This window comes from Halichoerus grypus, chromosome 10 (genome assembly GCF_964656455.1).
Source record: "Halichoerus grypus chromosome 10, mHalGry1.hap1.1, whole genome shotgun sequence".
In the NCBI taxonomy this organism is placed as follows: domain Eukaryota; kingdom Metazoa; phylum Chordata; class Mammalia; order Carnivora; family Phocidae; genus Halichoerus; species Halichoerus grypus.
The window spans coordinates 90,043,890-90,064,868 of NC_135721.1; the positions used below are offsets into that span (position 1 = coordinate 90,043,890).

Sequence of the window (20,979 nt, forward strand, 5' to 3'; positions counted from 1 at the left end):
TCCCTTGAAAAACATGGCAAAGGTTTGTTTGCCCTTGGCTGCCAGACCGGAAGCCGAGTGGCCTCCCTACACTCTGGGAGGTCAGCTGATCCAGAGCTATGGAGAGCAGGGGTGCCAGGCAGAGGCAGGAAAGGTCTGAGAGTGCCTGGGGTTGGTGTGTTGAGTGGATGGAAATAATCAAAAGAGCTTCTGTTTGTTGATCACTTCCTGCATGCACATTAGCAAATTGGCTCTGTGAATTGCCATCATAAGATGGGTATTGTCTTTAAGATGGGTATTGTCTTTAAGATGGGTATCAGTGTCCCCACTTTACAGATGAGAAGACTGGGGTTCAGAGAGGGAAAGTCACTTCCCTAGGGTCACACAGCATGCTTATTCCAGTGCTGGGCTTGGCACCAGCTCTGAGGCTCAACCTGAGGTCTGGACTATGAAAATCAATAAAGGAAACCTCACTAAAGTGGGGTGGGGAGTCTGGAAGGGGGAGCCCTACCACTCAACACCAATTACAGGAAAAGTTGTCAGTTACAGACCCCCAACAGAAGAGTCTTCAGCAGCAAAAAATCGTCAGTTACAGGCCCCAGTAGGGAAAAGATATTCACTGCATCTCCTGCAAGAAATCTACTACCCCTACAAGTCAGCCAGTGAGAGAGAAATTGTCATCACCCTGAACTCTTGCTTCTCTCCAGTAGACTTTGGTTCCAAATAACCACTCCTGACTTCCTCCTTCTTCTTCATAAAATAATGCTCCTCTGCTTCATTGGACTTGTCTATGGTCTTGCAGTAGCTTGCATGTCCCAAGTTGTAATTCTCTGCTATTCCTGAATAAACTCAGTTTTGCTGTTAAGATAAGTGGCTTTTATTTTTAAGGTTAGCAGGACCGTCCACAATGCTCTTCCCAGAAGAGGAGGCTACTTGCAGATTCACCTGCTCAGCAACACAGGGGCACTACACTGGGTTCTGGGAACATTCCAGAGTCCTGGCATTCTAGAGGACACAGTTGAAGGCCACAGCCTTGTCCAGAAGGAAGAGCCGGCAGGCCCCTTTGGGGTACTTTCAAGATCTGACATCTGATGTTCCTTGGCACATCTGTTTGTTTCCACGGAGGGGTCAGAAGGCCAGTTTGGGTGGATTCTGGGCTCAGATTTTTATACCCTGTGACCTGAGCAAGTGCATTTAATCCTGGAAAAGACCACTTTCTGTTCTTGCACCCAGTGCCCTCTGCCAGTCCACGGCCTTCACCCTGGGGGCTGGGATCCTGGGAGGCCCAGCCTCGTGGAGGAGAGGCCGAAGGTGAGGGGGATGCAGCGGCTTGGGGGGTCAGTAGCGAGGTGGGAGAGGGAGAGTCCCACGGTGCAGGCCAGGATCCTGGGAGGGCAGAACTGGCTCCAGAGTGGAGCTCTGAGGGGCTGGGTAGGGGACCCTGGGGGGGGGATGGGAGGCATTGGCTTCATGGCTGAGTGCCTGTCCTGGACCCAGCTTGTGTTTGTGCCCAGGGGCTCAGGTGACTGGAACCATCCAGTTCTAACACTGTGCTGTCCTCAGCTGCCTGGCCACACAGCTGAGAAGCCAAAGGGACATCTGAACCACCCTGCTGTTTCCAAATCCTGAGCTTCCTTGCCTTACACGCTGCCTGTCTCGGGCACAGCGGGTCCCAGGGCTCCATTAGTTAGTGATAGAAATGGTAACAGTGAGAGGGAGCGTGTTGCCAGCATTCACTATGTGCTAGGTACTTTCCCAGCATGTTATGACTGCTTCTTCACTTCATCCCTGTCCCGTCACTGTGGAGAGAGGAAACTGAGGCCCAGGGAGGGTGACAAGTTGCCGGAAGTTCTGCGGAGCCGCGGCCCAGGCCCTGGCAGTGGGGCTCTGGCTTCTGGGTCCTTGCTGCTGTCCTCTACTGTTTCCCTGCTGGGCCCAGGGCCTGGCCCTGGGGCACCTGTGCTGGCCACGGTGGCACCAGCCCCGCTGGGAGGGGCGGGGGTGACTCCTGAGCCCCGGCCAGCCTACAGACGCCAGTTTGGCAATGCGGGTGTCTGATGGCGGCCCAGTGCACTGAGGACGCAGGCCCGCTGGGGCTGCTACACCATTCCGGGTGATGGTCAGCCGGAGAGTCACAAGGCCTCGAAGAGCAGGGAGTGGTGTCCTCAGGAGTCTCAGTGTATAGGGCGCGTGCGAGACTGTTTTGTATGGCAGAAACGAAAACCGGGTGCCCCTGGAGAGGGTTGCTAGCTGATGGACTGCCGGTACCTCTTAAGTTCTTTTTTGTTGTTTTTTCTTTTTGTTTGTTTGTTTCTGATACCCTCATGTTCTGCTGGTACTTTCCTTCTTTAGAGTCATTGGTGGTTATCTGAGTGGTGAGGCCACCAGACGGTTTTTTGTCTTTGTATCTCTCCGTTCACAGAGAATGCAGTTTACCCTCTTCTCCAGGGCTGTTGGGAGTGTGAGGAGCATTTTATCCACATGCTGGCGCTGTGATCCAAGAAATGAGCTCGGCGTTCCTTCCGCCGTCACCACAGACCATCTAGGTTCAGAGGATAGGAAACAAACCCGAGTCTCAGCGGGACAGTATCACTGTCACTTCATAAGAAAAGCACGTGGGAGGGGGTACATCGATGTGGGCGAGTTGTCTGCCGCAGGTGGGTCCAGAAAAGATTCAGGTCTAAACCTCTTCGAAAGGGACCCTGTCTCCCTGACTTAATCTACCCAGTGAAGGTGCTGCTTGTTGCCATCATGGTAGACGCGGCCAGGGCCGGGCGGTGGGGAAGTCAGCATGCTGGCCTTGTAGACAAGGGGTTCGGACTAACACCACCCCAGCTCACGGAGTGGGTTCTGATTGGCCCATGTCGTCAACTCAGCTGGTTCAGGTGGGCAAGTGACTGAAGGTACCTCAATTAGAGTTCACTGAAGGACTCCCTTTATAATTGAGGGAGGAATAGCTATCTCTCATTCCTCCATCCTGCTCCCTCTCCTTTCTTCCCTCCTTCTCCCTTGGGTGAATAAAGCAGTATGTAGCCCCCAGAGCTAGAAGGTGTCTTGGTACACGAGGGCAGGCTGAGGAGGAAGCCTCAAGAGGGGAGAATTGTAGAGATTCAGCCATGGCGACCCCTGAATCAACCCACCCCGAAGATCACATACTGCTATATCTCCCAGTTATGAGTTCTTATAAAAATCCCTTACCATGTAAGACCATTCATGTTGGATTTTCAAGGTTTTTTTTCCCCCCTCAACATGGAAGGGCCCCAGCTGACACAGATGGGAAGCAGGTTTGTGTCTGGGTCACTATCAAGCGTATGTGCTTGCCAGTGCCAGCCAGTCCGGGGGTGTGCAGAAGCTGGTTTTTACCAGGAGAACTGAGGAACTTTCCAGTGGGGACGGAAGCCCAGATCAAAGGGTGGAAACTGAATTCAGGTGCACAAGCATGGTCAGTTTTCAGCACGCTGAAGTGGACTTGGTTCTTGGAGGCTGGACACAAGCCTGCCTTCCCTGTGGCCAGTGCTGTGGCCTCTGCATGGAGGTGACTTAAAGGCCTGGCATGTCCCATTACCTAAGGTTGCCAGTTAAAATACGAGGCACCAAGCTAAATTTGAACAACAAGTGAATTATTAGTAAAAGTATATCCTAAATATGGCGTGGGACATGCTTGGACTAAAAATTATTCATTATCTGAAATTCAAATTTAACTGGGCGTTCTGTATTTTACTTACCTGTCTGTAGCCTGGTGAACTTCGTCGGACAGAGTTGCTAGCTCTTTCCACTGGTTCTCCTGTGTGGAATGGGGGCGCTCTCAGCTTGGGGTTCTGGAGCTCAGAGCCCTAGTGGGTCAGCCTCATCAGCTGCGCACACTGGCCGGCCGCAGGGCTCTGGTTTGGTCACCAGAGCAGGAGCAGAACCTGGTACTGACAGGATGGGAGGTGTTTCCTTCACTCCTCTCACCCTTACGTTTTATGGCTAAGCGTCCCCAGAAGCCCTGCTACATGCTCACTGTGTGGGGACTGGACTCTTCCCTGGGCTGTGTCGCTCTGACGGTGACTAGGTGTGAGCATTCTGAAGCAGGCGCACGCCCTCAGTCGGATCCAGGTGGAGGTCTGGAGACCAGAAGCTCTGTCTGCCGCGCCATCCGTGCCTGTCCTAAAGGTGTCCGAGGCCCGGGCTTGGTGCTAAGGAACTCACCTGCAGGGGAGAACGTGTCGCTGGGATAGGCAGCGCTGCCCAGCAAGCGGGGGGATGCTCGCTCTGCTTGGGCTGCTCCATGGGCACAGGCCACCGCTGGGTACTTACTTCCCCAGCCCTGGAAGGGTCATCCTTGGCTGAAGAGAGCCACCTTGCCGGGGTTGCACCCTTTCCCAGGGGCAGCCTGCATCCCCTTGGTTCATGGCAGGACATCTCTGCACGCCCGTCGCTGCTCCTGAGTTCCAGCTGCCCTCACTCCCCACCAGTCTCCTGCTCACCCAGCGCCGTCTCATTTGATCCCCAGGGAACTCATCCATAACAGGTGGGATGCACTGTTTCCGTAGAAGGGATATTGAAGTCGGGTTCTGATGATTAGGTAGGAGCTCTCGTGGAAGGAAAGGAGGAGCACCAGCAAGGGCATGGCATGCAGGTGTTGGGGTGCTCCTTGTTAGGGCAGTCATGCTGCTTCCCTGTGGCTCCAGCTGGGGACAGTGCAGGCCAGTCCAGGCCTCATCATGCGGTCCTGAACCTTTGGGTCATTCTTGGAGCTGCCTGAGCCCAGGGGAACGAGTGGTAGTGTTGAGAGTGAACCTTGTTTTATAGTCACCGGCAAGGCCCTTTAAGCCTCACCCTGCAGAACAGTGACAGCAGTGTGACCTATGACCTGGCACTGGGAGAGCCAAGGACCGTGTGGAAATTGACGGTGTGTTCACCCTAAATCGTCCCCCACCTGCCCTGCTGAGATGCCCCCATGACCTGCAGCCCCTTGAATGTGCAAGGACTGCCAGGGAAGCCTCCACTCCAGGGCTTTGGAGTTGGGATGCTAGGCGATGCCTGGACGAGGCTGGCACCAGAGAGGATGAAGAGGAAAAGGCACAAGGCAGGATGCCTCGGTGTCCAGAGCCCAGTGCCATCCCAGGGACATGGGGACTGCTGACTGCTGGAGGAAGGCATCTCTCTGACATGTCTTCCCTCTTTACATCTCTCTGACCGAAGGCAGGTTCTCTGCCCTTTAGGGATTCGTGTGATTACACTGACGGATCACCTGGCTGACCAGGACAACCCCCCCCACCCCCACCCCACTGTCCTTAATCACATCTGCAAACTGGTCTCACGGTCAGGGCCTGGGCATCTCTGGGGGCATTGCCCTGTGAGCCCTGTATGTCAGGAAGAGGAAGACCTCTGTGCGTTGCTGCCAAGCTTAGGGCTGACCCCTGACTAGATGAGCACCCTCATAGCCTGCAAGGTGGCCACGAGCTGGGGAGGCCTCGGGGGCATGCCCCCAGCTCAGCTGTCTCACAAGCCAATCAGCCTTCATCCTTCTCTTTCAGGGAAGGTCCTGTGCTAAGTCCCTGGAACAGACGCGAAGACAGAGGTTGGGGTGTACCCAGCATAGCAGGGAGGCGATCGCAGGGAGAGACACGTGCACAGGACAGACAGCGGCCAGACCGTCAGTGACAATAGGATTCTGACCCACAGCTTGCAACACCAGCCCAGGAAGCCAGACCACAACCTCCGTAGCAATTGGCCCAACGGTCAGGCTTGGTCAATAACTGCCAGCTACCCTGTATCGGACTTACCATCAACCAGAGAAGAAAGCAAATATGCTTCCCTAACTAGTCCCATGGGATGCCCTATCTAATCGTCTGCCTGCCCTGCAGCGTCCCCAGACCAACCTGAAACCTTCCCTTTTTCCCGTCATAAAGCTCTCCCGCTCCCTGGCTTATGTCCCAGTCTCTGCCACATGCAGGAGATGGGGGCTCACCTCCCTTCCATCACAAGTTCTGAAAAAGTAGATTTTGCTTGTTCTCATTTGGGTGGTCCTATTTTCACACCAGGAGACATGGCCGGAAGAGTGGGGCGGGGACATAGCATTCAGGGTGGGCTAATGAGCAGGTTCTCGTGGGGCATCTGGGGGTCTCTGAGCCAGTGTTCTGGAGGGACAGGAAGCTGCAGGGTCATGGGCTGAGGGCTGTCTCGGGACTGGTAAGAGAGTACTCAGGCAGACTTGGTGCCTGCAGTCCCCTTCTGTCAGCACTGAGGCACCGGGATGTGGGTGGGACCCCAGGAGCACCTGCTTCTGGCACAGGTAACTTTCAGGGTGAGTCTTCGTTCTTATGGTGGCTGCTCATCAGAGTAGCCCTGCAAACTTGGTGAAAATGCAGCCTATTTGCTTCTCAGTGAACCCCCATTCTGTGGACCTGGGTGTGGAGCTGGGAATGAGCATTTTATTTTATTTTATTTTCTAAGATTTTAAAAATTTATTTATGAGAGACAGAACAAGCAGGGGGAGCAGCAGAGGGAGAGGGAGAAGCAGGCTCCCTGCTTAGCAGGGAGCCTATTGCGGGGCTTGATCCCGGGACCCCGGATCATGACCTGAGCCAAAGTCAGACGCTTAACCGACTGAGCCACCCAGGCGCCCCAAGAGGATAAGCATTTTAAAAGCTCCTGGGGATCCAGGTAGACCCTCATGCACAGCTGTGTCTCCACATGGTTCTCAGGCTGACCACTCCCTGGACACACCTGCCCCATGGCCCTGATCGGCCTCCGTGTTTACTCTAGGCATTTTTCACGGAATGTTTGTTGACTTAAACGATGGAGATGGCATCTCTGCCTCAGTCACCCTCTGCGTCTGGTGACTCCTGTATTACTGCATTAATTATGTGCTCTGGGTGTATCTTCCCTCGGGCGTCTGTAACTCTCGGGTGTCATTCATTTGGCTGATGCTGACATGGAACCACGGATAACATATCAGCGGCTTTCCTCCTACCATTAGTTTCTGTAGTTTTTGTAAAAAGGCTCCAGATCGCAATTCCCGGACTCTAATTTGGTCCTTCTTGAACAAGCCCCCTTCGTGTGGGAGAATTTAGGGGTTGGTTTTACCCCTTCCCTCACCTTCATCCCATCTTTAGTGATCTCTGCTCTTGCAGGGGAATCTGCCTCTGGTACTGATCCAACCCTCCGGCTGGCTGAGTCCTACCCCACACACATGACACTGTGTGTGTGGTAGGACTCAGTGTCAGAGAACCATAGGCCAGGATCAAAGGATGGTTATTACATGAAGTTCTTCACTTGATTTCTTCCCACAACATTTTATTATAAAATTTTTCAGAAATGTTGAATGAATGTCCACCCCCTAATTCATTCCACAATTAACTTTTTCTACATTTGCTTTATGATCTGTCCATCCATCAGTTTGTCGTACTGTTTTTGTGCAGCACAAAGTAAGCCATGCTTCAGTGGATGTTGAATCCTGGGGACTCCACTCTGCCCAATGACTGTTTGGCCTCTGTTTAAATTCCCCTGGAGACGGGAAACTCACTACCTGTTACAATTCCCCGTTACAACTATTCTGGCTGTCACCAAGTCCCCTTCTGTGCCAGGGTCCCAATGGCAGGCCCTCCCAGGTGTGAGTATTCAAAAGAAAGGCACTGAGAACAGAGAGTCAGAACTCCCTGGAGTTGTTAGAACCCGGAGGCTGGGCACTCCTTCAGGGCTTCCCGTTCAGGAGGGGGCTGGCAGGGTCTGTGCATGTGCATTTCTAGCAAGCTCCCAAGTATGCCTGACACAGCTCGTCTAGGCCCCCACTTTGAGAATTGCTGGTCTAAGCTTACACAGCCACTTGGAGGTACAGTTAATCCTAAAATAACTGTGTAGACAGTCTTGGGTGTCCCTTTGGATTGGGTCTGGAAACATGCTTCTGGTCTGAGGGTGCCCCAGTCTTTACCCCAAGGGAGGCCACCCACCCCTCTCCTGGTGGCCCCGAATACAGCTGGTTGCAGGGGGTTGGGGCAGGCGCCTTCCCTGTGGCAACATGCTCCTGTCCTGTGTGTGGTCCCCCGGGGAAGGTTGCGTGTCTGCAGCTGCTGGCTCAGGTCCTCCTAGTGGCTTCCCTGGCTCTCCTCTCTACCTGGGTGTCCATTGGCCCCACTGACTGTCCGAGATGGGGTCTGGCGTGCCCCCAGGGAGAGGCATCATCATTCGACCTGAATGAACCGGTGCACCCGATGAACTTACTTTGCTTTTATTTATTTCCTCTCTGCCCAAAGCTAAAATGTTCTGTAAAAAAAACAAGTGTGTATCTCTAAGACTGCCTTTGCCTCCGTCTGCAGACTGGGGATGCTGTCTTTCACAGTACACTTTTGCAAATTAAGTTATTTAAGAAGGAGTAAACTTACGTTAATTGTCAATGGCTTATTAGTACCCACCTAGATGGCCAGGCTGGGGATAGGTGTGAATTTCATTAATTTCCCCATGCTTTTGGGGTTTGGCTTGAACTCAAAAGCCCTTCTTCAGCGAACTCTTGTGGAAGCTTTAATTAACTCTTGCCAGTGTCAATATGTTTTATTACCTTCTGCAGCCCGCAGCCTTCCCCCGTGACTAATTTACTCGGATGTTTGGGGCCGAGGTAATGAAGGCAGGAGCTCTGCGCAGACCCTGGAGTGGATTAAATCACGTTATGGGCTCCAGCTGGAGGGCAGTGCTTCTCCATCAGAGGTGATAATAGAGGGTTGTTCTTCTCTGGGTGGGGGTGTGCACCCTAGCAGACTAGGGTGGGTGGGTAATGCTTCCATGAGGCCAGAGAAAAGTCCCGGAGACAGTAATTGAGACATAGGTCTAGTCGGGGAGCTTACATACAGAGAGCCCGGGAGTGGACAGCTGGACAAAGCACCTATATACAGCCAGCTTGTATAGTACAGCAACTGAGCCTAGTGACTCTCTGCAGCCCCTCCCTCCTTACAGGGCCAGCCCTCCAAGGAGATCCAAGCCTGCCGCCTGGACACTCTTCGTTACAAGGGAGACACTCCGGGTTGGCCATCCTTGGGAGCCCGTAACCTTGAATGCTGAAAAAACCATTCTTCTGCACATTCTGCTTGATGGGAATATAGAGGGAGGACAGGACCTCTATGTTCTCAAGATAGTGATTAACATGCGCATTCAGGGTGTGTTCGCACCAAATAGTGATCCAGCATGTTCCATACAGGAGGGGCCCCTGAAGTTTTAATCAGTTTTGCTGCATCAGATATGCGAGGGTCTGAGCTTGGACATATGACCTTGGTGGTGGCCTTTGAGAGCACAGATGTGGTGTCCAGGACTTGAGTTCAGGTCCCGACCACCACTTGAAAGCTGGGTGCAGCATAAGTCACCCCTTCTTCAGGACGCCCCCTTTCCTCCATTTGAAAGTGTGGGCAGGAATCTTGCCCCTCAGAAGACCAGGTGTCGGGGGCATCTTTGTGGCCACAGTGGATGTGGAGCAGCCAACTTCCATTGGTTTGGTGGGCTGGAGTCTGTGCAGGCCTGGCCTCTGGGGTCGGAGTAGGGAGCCCTACCCAGGACCCTGGGATCATGACCTGAGCCGAAGGCAGACGCTTAACGGACTGAGCTACCCAGGTGCCCGCAGACCTCGTTTTGTTTGTTCATTTACTTGTTGATGTACGAAGACATTTTTTCCAGGTTTTGCTGTCATGAAAAATGCTACTATAGATGTACTTGTATAATTTGTTCATTATGTGGACTTATGTTTCATTTCCCTTGGAGGGAGCATTGTTGAATCATTGGGTAGGTATATGTTTAGATTCATAAAAAACTGCCAGACTGTTTTCCAAAGTGGCTGTACCATTGTTCACTCCTAAGAAGGGTGCATGGGTTCCTGGGGCTCCACATCCTTGCTAGCACTTGATACTGTTAGTCTTTTTAATTTTAGCCATTTTGGTGGGTGCAGAACAGCATCTCACTGTGGTTATAATTTGCATTTTTCTGATAACTGATGGTGTTGAGCATCTTTCCACATACTTATTATTCCATGCATCTTACTTTGTGAAGCATTTGTTCATGTTTTTTGTTCATTTTAAAATTGGATTGTCTTTTTATTATTGATTTGTATTTCTTTATATATTCTGGATATAAATCATTTATCACATATGCGTAGTACATAGTTTCTCCTAGTCTGTGGCTTGTCTTTTCATTATCTAAATGCTGTCTTCATAAGCTAAAGTTTTTAATTTTGATGAGCGCATTCTACTTTTGTGATTGAGGTGTAATTAGACTCTTGGAGCTGGGATTGTAACTTTAGGATTTTAAATTATTCTCATCACTAGTGTGCGCACGTGCACACACACACACACACACAGTCCTCACCCCAAGTAACCTGTGTTGGCAGCTTCCTATGCATCTTCCCGTGCTCCTACAAACATATACATATGCATGAGATTTTTTTTTTTACTTAAATGGGAGCACACTATGGATCCAGGAAACTATTCTTCTCATTTAACAGTACAGTGACCAACAGGTACGTGAAAAGACCTGTCAGAATGGCTATTATAAAAAGGACAAGATATAACAAGTGTTGGCGAGGATGTGGAGAAAAGGGGACCCCCATGCACTGTTGGTGGGACTGTAAATTGGTGTGCCACTGTTGAGGTTCCTCAAAAGATTAAAAATAGAACTACCATATGACCCCGTAATTCCACTTCTGGGTACTTACCTGAAGAAAATGAAAACACTAACTCAAAGAGCTATCTGTCCTCCCATGCTCCCTGTGGCATTATTCACAATAGCCAAGACATGGGAGCAACCCAACCGTGCATTGATAGATGAGTGGATAAAGAAGATATGGCATAGATATACAATGGAATATTACTCAGCCATGAAGAAGGAAATCTTGCCATTGACAACAACACAGATGGACCCTAATGCTAAGTGAAATAAGGCCGAGAAACAAATGCTGTCTGATTTCACTTATATGTAAAATCTAAAAGGAAAAAGAAAGGAAAACCAAGCTCATAGATGCAGAGAACAGATTGGTGGTTGCCAGAGGTGAGGGATGGGTGAGAGAAATGGGTAAAAGGGGTCAAAAATTAAAAAAAGAAAGGCTAAGGCTAGCACAGGTATCACAGAACTGAAAGGGTTGCTGGGGGCCCAAATGTTTGGTAGATTTCTCCACTAGATAATGCACTTTGTTTTATTTTTCCCTGTTTTGATGAAGATTTTGCCATTTTTTTTACACTGTGCCAGGAAAAACCGAATTATGACTTACATTTTATGATTTTGGAAACCGATTTCACATGCAGTGCTAAAATTCATTTATTGTGAAATTTGACATGCACCCTGAAGCACATCTAAAACATGTGCACTGCATGAAGAGTGAAACCACAGTCAGCACTTGTGCAACCAAGACTGACCCCAGGCTGAGAATGGACGCGGCCAGGACCCCGGTGGGCCTCTGCATGTCGGATCCGCTCCAGGGATGGCCCCTATGCAAAAACATCAAAAACAAAAACACTTTTTTTTTTTTCTCAGACCATTTTGTTATGTCATTTTAAATTATATTCAAGACTGTGCCTCTTTAGAAATATTTATATTAAAACACACATAGGAAATGGAAATTAAGGACCAAAAAAAGTGCTGCAACAAACAAAGACAAAACTGTACGTGAGTTGATCCACGGAGGCCATAGGAAGAGATCTGAGCCATTCTCTTTGGTTGCTACTTAATTAATATTCCAGAGAATGAATATGCCACTGCTGATTTAACCACTTCTCTTTTTAACGAGTTTCGATTCTGTCTTCTGCTGGCCCTTCGGGTTGTTTCCGGCATCTGGCTGCCTCACACAACGCTCGAAGCAAGCACACAAGCAAGCCAACGAACACACCGCGGGTACAGCTCTGCAAAGCCTGTGGCTGTTTTCCTGTGGGATAAATTCCAACAGTGAGATCGTTGGGTCATGGAGTGCGTGTATTGTGAAACTTAACAGCAACTGCAGATTTCTTTCCCAAAAAGCTGTAGGAATTCACAAGGTGCAGGTGAGGCTCTGTGTCCCTGTGTCTGCAAAGCTCTGGGTGCTGATGCTTAACTCATTTTGCAGCCTCATGGGTAATAAAACTCTTATCTCACCTCAGCCCAACCATGCTTTTCTACTAACTCATTTTAAAAACTAATTTTTAAAATTTATCTGCATGACTTTTTTTTCTGTTCAGAAATGTTTTTTTTTAATTCTTCCCCTTTTCTCTCCAGTGTTCTCTCTTGCTCTTCATCTTGTCATTTCTCAAATGACATGTTTCAGACGTGTTTCAAACAACTCCCAGGAGATCCTCGGTTCTCGATTACTTATTTTTCACGAGTGATTTCCTCCAGGCCTCGAGCCCTGCTTGCCGTGCAGCATGCCCGAGGGCGAGCTCCCTGGGGATTCAGTGTCATAGTTTCTAGATAAAATTGTTAAACCGCGGCCTGCTTTGTAGGAATTGGGTCCAAGTGTTCTGAATGCATTTTCTTTTTTGAGAACTGATCCTGGCAGGGATCAAATGCATCTTGATTGAATCTGAACCTCCCTGTGTGGAGGCTGAGCTGGTTGCTGAGCCTTTGTCCTCATCGCTGGATTAGTTGCTGGAGAGCCGGGCTCCTGGCCTCTATGGTAGCACACGGCCCACCCCCGTGCCGGGCTATTCCAGCCAGCTACCAGCAGGGTGTCCGAGCCCTGCGGAGGGGACGGGCCTTAGAAGACAGCGGGCAGGTGTGCAGGGCAGGGCCACGCCGCCCCGGTCACAGAGAGAGAAGCAAGCAGACTGAGCTAGCATGGGCTGGCCAAAGGCAAGTGGAGGTCTGGGGGCAGGAGGCTCAGCTCTTTGAGCACCTTTCTCCTCCTCCTCGACTTTGGAGAACCGTTGAAGAACTGCAGAGAAAACAAAACCACAGAATTTTTTTTTCTTTCAGTGTTACTGAGATGTAGTTGACACGCAGCACTGTGTAAATGTAAGGTGTACGTGTGTCATGAAGTGACCCAACTTACGTGTGTCGTGGAGTGAGGACCACGATAAGTTCAGTTAACACCTATCACCTTATACAGATGCAAAAAAAAAAGAAAGAAAGAAAGAAAAGAAAAAGAAAAAAGAAAAAAAAACAAGAAAAAAATGTATTTTCCTTGTGATGAGAACTTTTAGGATTTGCGACCTTAGTCACTTTCAAATACACCAACAGCAGTGTTAACTATAGTCTTCATGTTGTATGTTACATCCACACTACTTACATATCTTATTACTGGAAATTTGTACCTTTGACCCCCTTCATCTGTTTCCCCACTGCCCCCGCCTCCGGCAACCACATGTCTGATCTCTTTTTGTATGAGAGTTGTTGGCTCCATAGCTCAGGGGTTAGAGCACTGGTCTTGTATGAGAGTTGTTTTTTTTTTTTAAACTCCATATGCAAGTGAAATCATACAGTATTTGTCTTTCTCTGACTTATTTCATTTGGCTTAGAACACTCAACATCCACCCACTCTTTTGTTTTTTTAAGATTTTATTTATTTGTCAGAGAGAGAGAGCACAAGCGGGGGGAGCGGCAGGCAGAGGGAGAGGGAGAAGCAGGCTCCCCGCTGAGCAACGAGCCCGATGCGGGACTCGATCCCAGCACCCTGGGATCATGACTTGAGCCGAAGGCAGATGCTTAATTGATTGAGCCACCCAGGTGTCCCAAGATCCACCCACTCTGTTACAAATGGCAGCATTCCCTTCCTTTTACGGTTGAATAGTATTCCATCCTGTGTATATTGTCTATCTGCTATCTCTCTCTCCCTCTCTCTATCACCTATCCATCTAGGTGAGTGATAATATTTTATGTAGAAAATCTGAATTGTTATACCACAGAGTATAATGAATATAAGAAAACTTGTGTATAGTCTCACTATCCACAGATCTCTCATAATATTTCTGTGGTTTTCTTTCAGTAATAAACAAACACACACACTTGTTTATATGTATATTTAAGCATTTTATATATATTTAAAATGTAGCTCACATTGTATATGCAATTGTCTCTTATTTATCATTATATTGTTTCTATTTATCCATGTCATTAAATATTCTTTAAAAGTTTAATTTTTATTGAAGTATAATATACACAGAAGAATGCACATACCATAAACATGTAGCTTCAATGAGTTTTCATGTGAAAGTCTCATTTTTATACTACAGAGTAATTTCTTGCATGTAACTCATTTGTATAGCCCATTGTTTGTAAGTTTTCATACAGATAAATAGCTCTGTGATGAACATCTCTGTGCACAAATCTTTGGGTGCATCCCGGGTGAGTTTTAATCAAATATACATTATAGATGAGAATAGGCACCACTGTGCTTTTGCTCTGGGGACTCGGGACTGGGACCTTTACACAAGGGGCCACGTTCATGTGCCAGTTGTGCAGTATTTGGTTTACATCACCTGTGAAGGGGACACACGGATAAAGACTCTGGAGCAGTGACCCGTATCTCAGGCAGCAACCACCCTTCTGCTGTGTGTGCTTGTGAATGAGAACAAAGATGGTGGGCCTTGGGCGGGAAGACCCAGGAAGCAGAGATGGTCAGCAGATGCAGGGGCTGGGGCTACAGGTGACTGGGAAGGTCTGCTATGGATATGTGGGCAGTGATGTCCTGCCCTGGTGGTCAAGGGGGACATTACCATCAGCCTGAGGTGGTGAGTGTGGGACCTGAGCAGGACCCTGACCTCCGGCTGACCTTCACTTCCCCAGGACGGTCCTGCTCCAAAATGGGTGAGGAGGAGGGGTACCTGGCCTCCATTGGGCCCTTGAGGCCTTTGGGTACCTGAAGGAGAGATGGGCTTATGACGTGGCTGGCTTTTGGACAAGGTCTTCCCAAATGCAAGTAGCTGGGAGTTTCTCCAGTTCAGTGAACTTTCTCTTCTCTTTTTACCCGACTGCCTGGTTGCCTTTGTCCCTCCCGCCCTCCCTTTCTCCCTTTCTTTCATCTGTTGACTGTTTCCTGGAAATATGACATCAAAGGAAGCATTACCTGTGCTTCCAGAGACATCTGTGCGGGGCTGTGGAGACCTGGAACAGGCTGCAGGTGTTGAGATGGCCTATTGCAGTGTAACCCACCATCCTGAGTGTGGTGGCCCAAACAGTGACCATCACCCACTGCGCTTCCCTCTCAGGCCCTGGGTGGGCTCTGGGGGGTGGGTCTGTGACCCACTCTGCGACCCAGTGGGACAGGGCTGGAGGGAGCAGCGGGGCTGGCCAGCAGCCGCCTCTTTCCCTGTGTGGCCTCTCTGTGGGCTCCCTCATGCAGCGTACCCAGTACGGCCCCCGAGCACTCTGAGAAGGGCTTGCAGAGGTGCTGCGCCTCTTCCCAGCGCTGGCTCGATGCGGTTCCTTTCCCGGGGGCGAGGGCGGGGAGGACTTTGAGGTGGAAGTGAAGGCTCCAACATGTGGGTTGGAAAGGGAAGATGGAGAGGTTCTCAACCACACTGCACAAGGAACAGCCGTGACCTTGGAAGGGGCAGGGGGTTTGAGAGAGGGTGGTGCCAACTGAGTGAGGCAGGAGGCAGAGCTGGATGAAGCACCGAGTGCTTTCTTGACATGAGGTGCCAAGTCACCTTGCTCTGAAATGTAAGTCCTCTCCTTTTCTCTACACCTTTAGTAGAGTCGGCTATAGACACGGGGGCCTCGGGGAGTAGGTCTATCTGTATCTGCTTGTGCGCGGTGTGTATGGTGCGTGCGGCACGTGTACGGTGTGCGCGGCGTGTGTGAATGCAGGTAGCGTGTTTGCATCGGTGCATGTTTTGTGTACAGTGTGAATGTGGGTGCCCGTGAATGAGAACAAAGATGGCGGGCTTTGCAAGGAAGACCCAAGAAGCAGAGATGGGGGCTGAGGGTTAGGCTCGGGGGGATCAGGTGGCATGCATGGAACTGGGCTCTGCCCTCTGGCCCTCTCCTTTCTGAGACTCCTGGGGTTGTGGACGCACTGACGCTGTCCCCCAGCCCTCTGTGTACGTGCTGTGTGGAGTTGCGGTCACTCCTGGGGCGGGCAGGGGGGCCTGGCCCGATGGGAGCTGTGGGCATGGAAGGTTGCCGTGCACCTCTCCTCCTCCAAGCGTCAGTGCCTGGCTGGCATCTGCCTGCGCCGGGTAGCTTCCTAGCGCCTCCGATGGTTGATGTTGCATTTTATCTTGAGGTTATTGTAAAATCCATGGGAAGGTCCAGCTGGTAGGTGCTTGCCTGGCCATCTCCACACGTGGGGTCTTGGATGCAGAGGACTTGTCTACACAGCCTAAGATACGCTGTTATTTTCCACACGAGTGGGTATCATCCAGCACCCCGGCCTTTCCAGTCCCTATTTCTGACCCACCTTCCAGCACACATCTTCACTCCCTCACCTCACCCCTCACCGTCTCCCCACAAAGCCTTCGCTAGTACACCTTCACCACCCCTTACACTTGGGTGCGCATTCCCACAGGCACGGGGGGAGGGCCCTGCGCCAGTGGCTTTCAAGTCTGGGCTACATCCCGAGCGGCCACAGCAGGCTCCCTGGGTGGGCCTGGGCTGGCCAGGTGATCCCACTGTGTAGCCGAGGCCGAGAACCACTGCTAGGAGGAAGAAGTCTGCAGGACACCTGCTTTTGATGCTTCTAGGTAAAAAAAACCACAGTGTTTTGTCCAAAATGGCTGCTTGGGGGTGTTACTTCCTGCGTGCTCCATCCCAACTGTGCAGAGACCCCTGAGGTTGCCCCAGCCCCCACTCTGACCTGTGGGACATCCCACGAACGGGCCAGGGCGGGCCACATGTCTGGGGCTGCTGCCCTTTCTCCCTTTTGTTCTCTGTGTGGCTGCTCACTCCCCTCCCCCCTGCCCTCCGCCCCAGCTAGCTCAGCTTTTCTCAAGCTCAGAAAGCTGTTGCTTGGCCGTGGGAGCATCAGGGGTCTGGAGAAGGGCTCCGTAAAATGAGGAACTGCTCTGTCTTCCAGGGGACCCTTTTCAGGGCAAGGCCCTGGCAAACTGAGAACTTAAGGAGAGTGGAAAAGGGAGTCTTTTCCACGCAAGGCAGGAGATGTCCCCAGGGTCTGAGCCGGGCCTGAGACAGCAAAGGCCTGGCTGTCAGAAGGGAAAATACTTCTGCAAGGAGGGGAGGTGACACTTTGGTGGCCCTTCATTACCTTGCTGGACCAGCTGCCCTGGAGTCATTATGGATCAGCTGAAGTCATGTGAGAGGACAGGTGTTCCTAATTGCTGCCACAAGTCTTGGAGACTTGTGCATTTGAGATTGTTCTGAGCCTTCTGTCTTGTTGCAGAGCCTCTTCGGGAACGTGGGGGTTGGTGTGACCCAGCACCTGCCTCGAGTTGATGCACTGGGGCCACATACTGTCTGCTGAGAGCCATCATGTCCAGGGCCTGGCAGCCTGCGCACGGAGGACTGGCTCCCACACACAAGGAAGAAACAGACCACAATGCAGGGAGGTGAGCAGGGAGTCCACTCTCCCAAGGATCTGAAGCTCTCCTGTTGGGCTGGCTGGAAGCAAAGTTCACTGGCAAAAAATGGGTTTTGCGGTGAAGCCAAGCATGCTTCGTCCATTCCTTGGCCGTCTGCTCTACCACTGTTTACTGAGCACCTACTGAGTGCTCCAAAAAGCGATGGGCATCTGTGGGCCTAGAGTCTCACAGGAGGCATGGGTGAAACCCAGGCCTGCCACCTACTCAGGATGTGCTTCAACCTGTTTCCTTATCTGTAAAGCCAGCCCCTATGTCGTAACAATGTAGGAGGCCATTGAGAGCCTATCAGTAATTTCTCTAGGGCTTATCTGTGCTAGGGTCTGTTCTCAAGGAACCCACAGGACCTGGGGGTGGCTGACCTGCAGGTGGATGAGAATGTGCCAGAAGCCCCCTGCCCTCAGAGCAGCCGGCATGCGGTTCCTGATAGCTGGACTCCCTGGGAATGCCCTCCTTCCGAGGGACCAACTTGTTTTAACAGGCAAGAGCTTCTCTACATCAGAGGAGTTACTGACTGAAAGGAGGGGGCTTTTAGAGCTCAGAGTTCACTAAATGTTCCCAGATTTTGAGCGAAGATGTTCCTGTATCAGTTTGAGATGGCAACGGGGCCTGCCTTTCTGGGAGCTGGTTCTGTGGACATCCCAGACTCCATGTTACACCTATGAGAACCAACTGTGCAGGGGGGCTGCCTCTGCCACAGTCGTGGAGGTGGGTGGGAGGGGGCTGATCTGGCTCCTTGAATCAGGGCTGCTCAGAAGTAGGACTACTGAGGACAAACATTCACTGGCTTGGAGAAAGATAAGACAAATAGATCAATGCAACAGAATAGAGACCCCAGAAATGGACCCTCATAAATATAGTCAGCGGGTCTTTGACAAAGGGGCAAAGGCAATGCAATGAGGCAAAGACAGTCTCTTTAGCAACCAGTGCTGGAACAACGGAACATCAATATGCAAATAAATAAATCTAGACACAGACCTTATGCCCTTCACAAAAGTTAACTGAAAATGGATCACAGACCCAAACGTAAAATAAAAACTATAAAAATCCTAGAAGTTACCATAGAAAACCCAGATGACCTTGGGTGTGGTGATGACTTCCTAGATACAACACCAAAGACATGATCCATGAAAGAAAGAATTGATAAGGTAGATTTCATTAAAATTAGAAACTTCTGCTCTGTGGAAGACCCCATCAAGAGAATGAGAAGAGAAGCCACAGACTAGGAGAAAATATTTGCAAACAACACATCTGATAAGATGTTATCCCAAATATTCAAAGAGCTCTTCCAACTCAAGACAACAAATAGCTCAATTAAAAAATGGGCCAACAGATACCTCACTGAAGAAGATGTACTGATGCCAAACAAGCATATGAAAAGATGCACCACATTATACTCATCAAGGAAATGCAAATGAAAACAACAATGGGTTGCTACTACTCTCCTATTAGAATGGTCAAAACCCAATAGACAGACAGCACCAAGTGCTGACGAGGACATGGAGCAACAGGAACTCTCACTCACCGCCGGTGGGAATGCAAAATGCTGCAGCCACCTTGGAAGACAGTTTGGCAGTTTCTTACAAAACTAGAAATATTTCTACCATATGATCAGTTGTGCTTCTTGGTATTTACCCAAAGAAGTGAAAAACTGATGTCTGCACAAAAACTTGCATGTGGGTGTTTAGAGCAACTTTATTCATCATTGTCAAAACTTAGAAGCAGCCAGGATGTCCTTCAGTAGGTGAACGGATAAATAAACTGTGGTGCATTCAGACGATGGAATATTATTCAGCAATAAAAAGAAATGAGCTATCAAGCCATGAAAAGACATGGAGGAAGCTCAGATGCATATTATTCAGTGAAAGAAATCAATCTGAAAGGCTACATGCTGTGTGACTCCACCTATATGACATTCTGGGAAAGGCAAAACTATAGAGACGGTAAGAGGATCAGTGGTTGCCAAGGGTGGGATGGGGGAAGGAGGGACGAATAGGAGGAGCACGGAGGACTTTTAAGGCAGTGTAACTCTCCGGATGATGCTCTAATGATGGCTGTGTGTCATTTTCCCTTTGTCCAAAACCAGCGAATGGACAATGCTGCAGGTGAGCCATGAGGCATGGGGGAGGCTATGTACGAGTGGGTGCAGGGTGTATTTGGAAAATCTCTGTACTTTCTTTCAATTTTGTTGCTTTAAAGAAATAATGTCTTTAAATAACTTTAAATAAAGTCTTTAAAAGCTTTTGTTGGCTCACTAGCCCCCGGGTATCGTTCCTGTTGAATTTGGCTGTTGCTGATGTTGTGTGAGCTCGTCACGGGGTCTTTCCTCTCACTCTCGTCCGTGAGGATGAAGCTGTTTTCTGAAAACGTCTGGAGGTATTGGAGAGTGAAGGGTGGGGGACGGGCGTCTCGGGGTGTCCGGTTGGCAGGCAGTTCAGGACGGGGCGCTGCCGGCTGGCGAGGGCTGCCCTGTGGACCTTCCAGCAGACAGGACGGAAACGGGCTGGTTTGAGTTGAATGGGGAGAGCAGACTCATTTCAGATGGAACAAGTTCTTTCTGGGGCTGGCCCAGGACAGGCTACGGGCATCAGCTGAGGGGAGCTGCCAGGGCTTCCTTCTCTTGCCAAGCCCCCTGCTGGCCCGGTGGAGCACTTGTGGAGACAGGCGGCTGGATGGAGGGGTAGCTGGAATGGATCATGTAGGGCAGCCCATCCTGCAGCACCTCCCAAGTGACTCCCTGAAGGCAAGCATTATGGAAGTGGTCGGCATTCTGCCATCATAGAATGGGTTCTGGGGTCAAATACACTTTACAGTGGCCGTTGACCAGTGCTTCTCAGACCAGCATCAGCAGCTCGGGGGAATGGGTCAGAAATGTGAATTCTGGGCCTACCCCAGGCCAACTGAATCAGAGAGGATGAGAGTGGGCCCAGCTCTCCTGGGGATGCTGATGATCCCTGCTCAAGTTTGAAAACCTCTGCTGTAAACCAATGGTGGGCTGGGCCCTTGGGGCCAAATCTGGCTGAGGCTGCCTTTTTTTTTTTAGAGAGAGGGAGAGAGAAAGTGGGGAGGGGGAGGGGCATAGGCAGAGGGAGAAAGAGGATCTTAAGCAGGCTCCATGCCCAGATGGGGTGGGGCTCCATCTCACAGCTGTGAGATCATGACCTGAGCTGAAATCAAGAGTCAGACGCTTAACTGACTGACACCCCACAGGAGCCCAGGCTGAGGCTGTTTTGTAAATAAAGTTTTATTGGGTCACAGCCATACCCGCTCATTCATGGTCATCTGCTGCCACTTTCACTCTTCAACCGCAGACCGGTTGTGACAGAGCCCATGTGGCTCACAACACTAATATCTTTACTATCTGGTCCTTTACAGAAAAAACGTGGCCAACCCTGGTTCTCAGCCTAAGCTGCACAGCGGGATCACCTGGGCAGTGAGAAAACCACTGAAGCCAGGGCCCCAGCCCAGAGACCCTGGTTTGATTGGTTGGGGGGGTTGCCCTGGCTGCTAGGACTTTGAACAGCTCCCAGCTGATTTAATG

At 50.5% G+C, this 20,979-nt stretch overlaps 1 long non-coding RNA gene across 1 annotated transcript; it reads left to right on the forward strand.

Annotated features, from left to right (window-relative positions):
• Positions 1–2,995: 2,995 nt before the first annotated feature.
• On the forward strand, positions 2,996–19,682 carry LOC144379248 (uncharacterized). Its single transcript, XR_013441919.1, has 2 exons — positions 2,996–11,972; positions 17,243–19,682. It is a non-coding gene; the product is annotated as an uncharacterized LOC144379248 (long non-coding RNA).
• Positions 19,683–20,979: the final 1,297 nt, after the last annotated feature.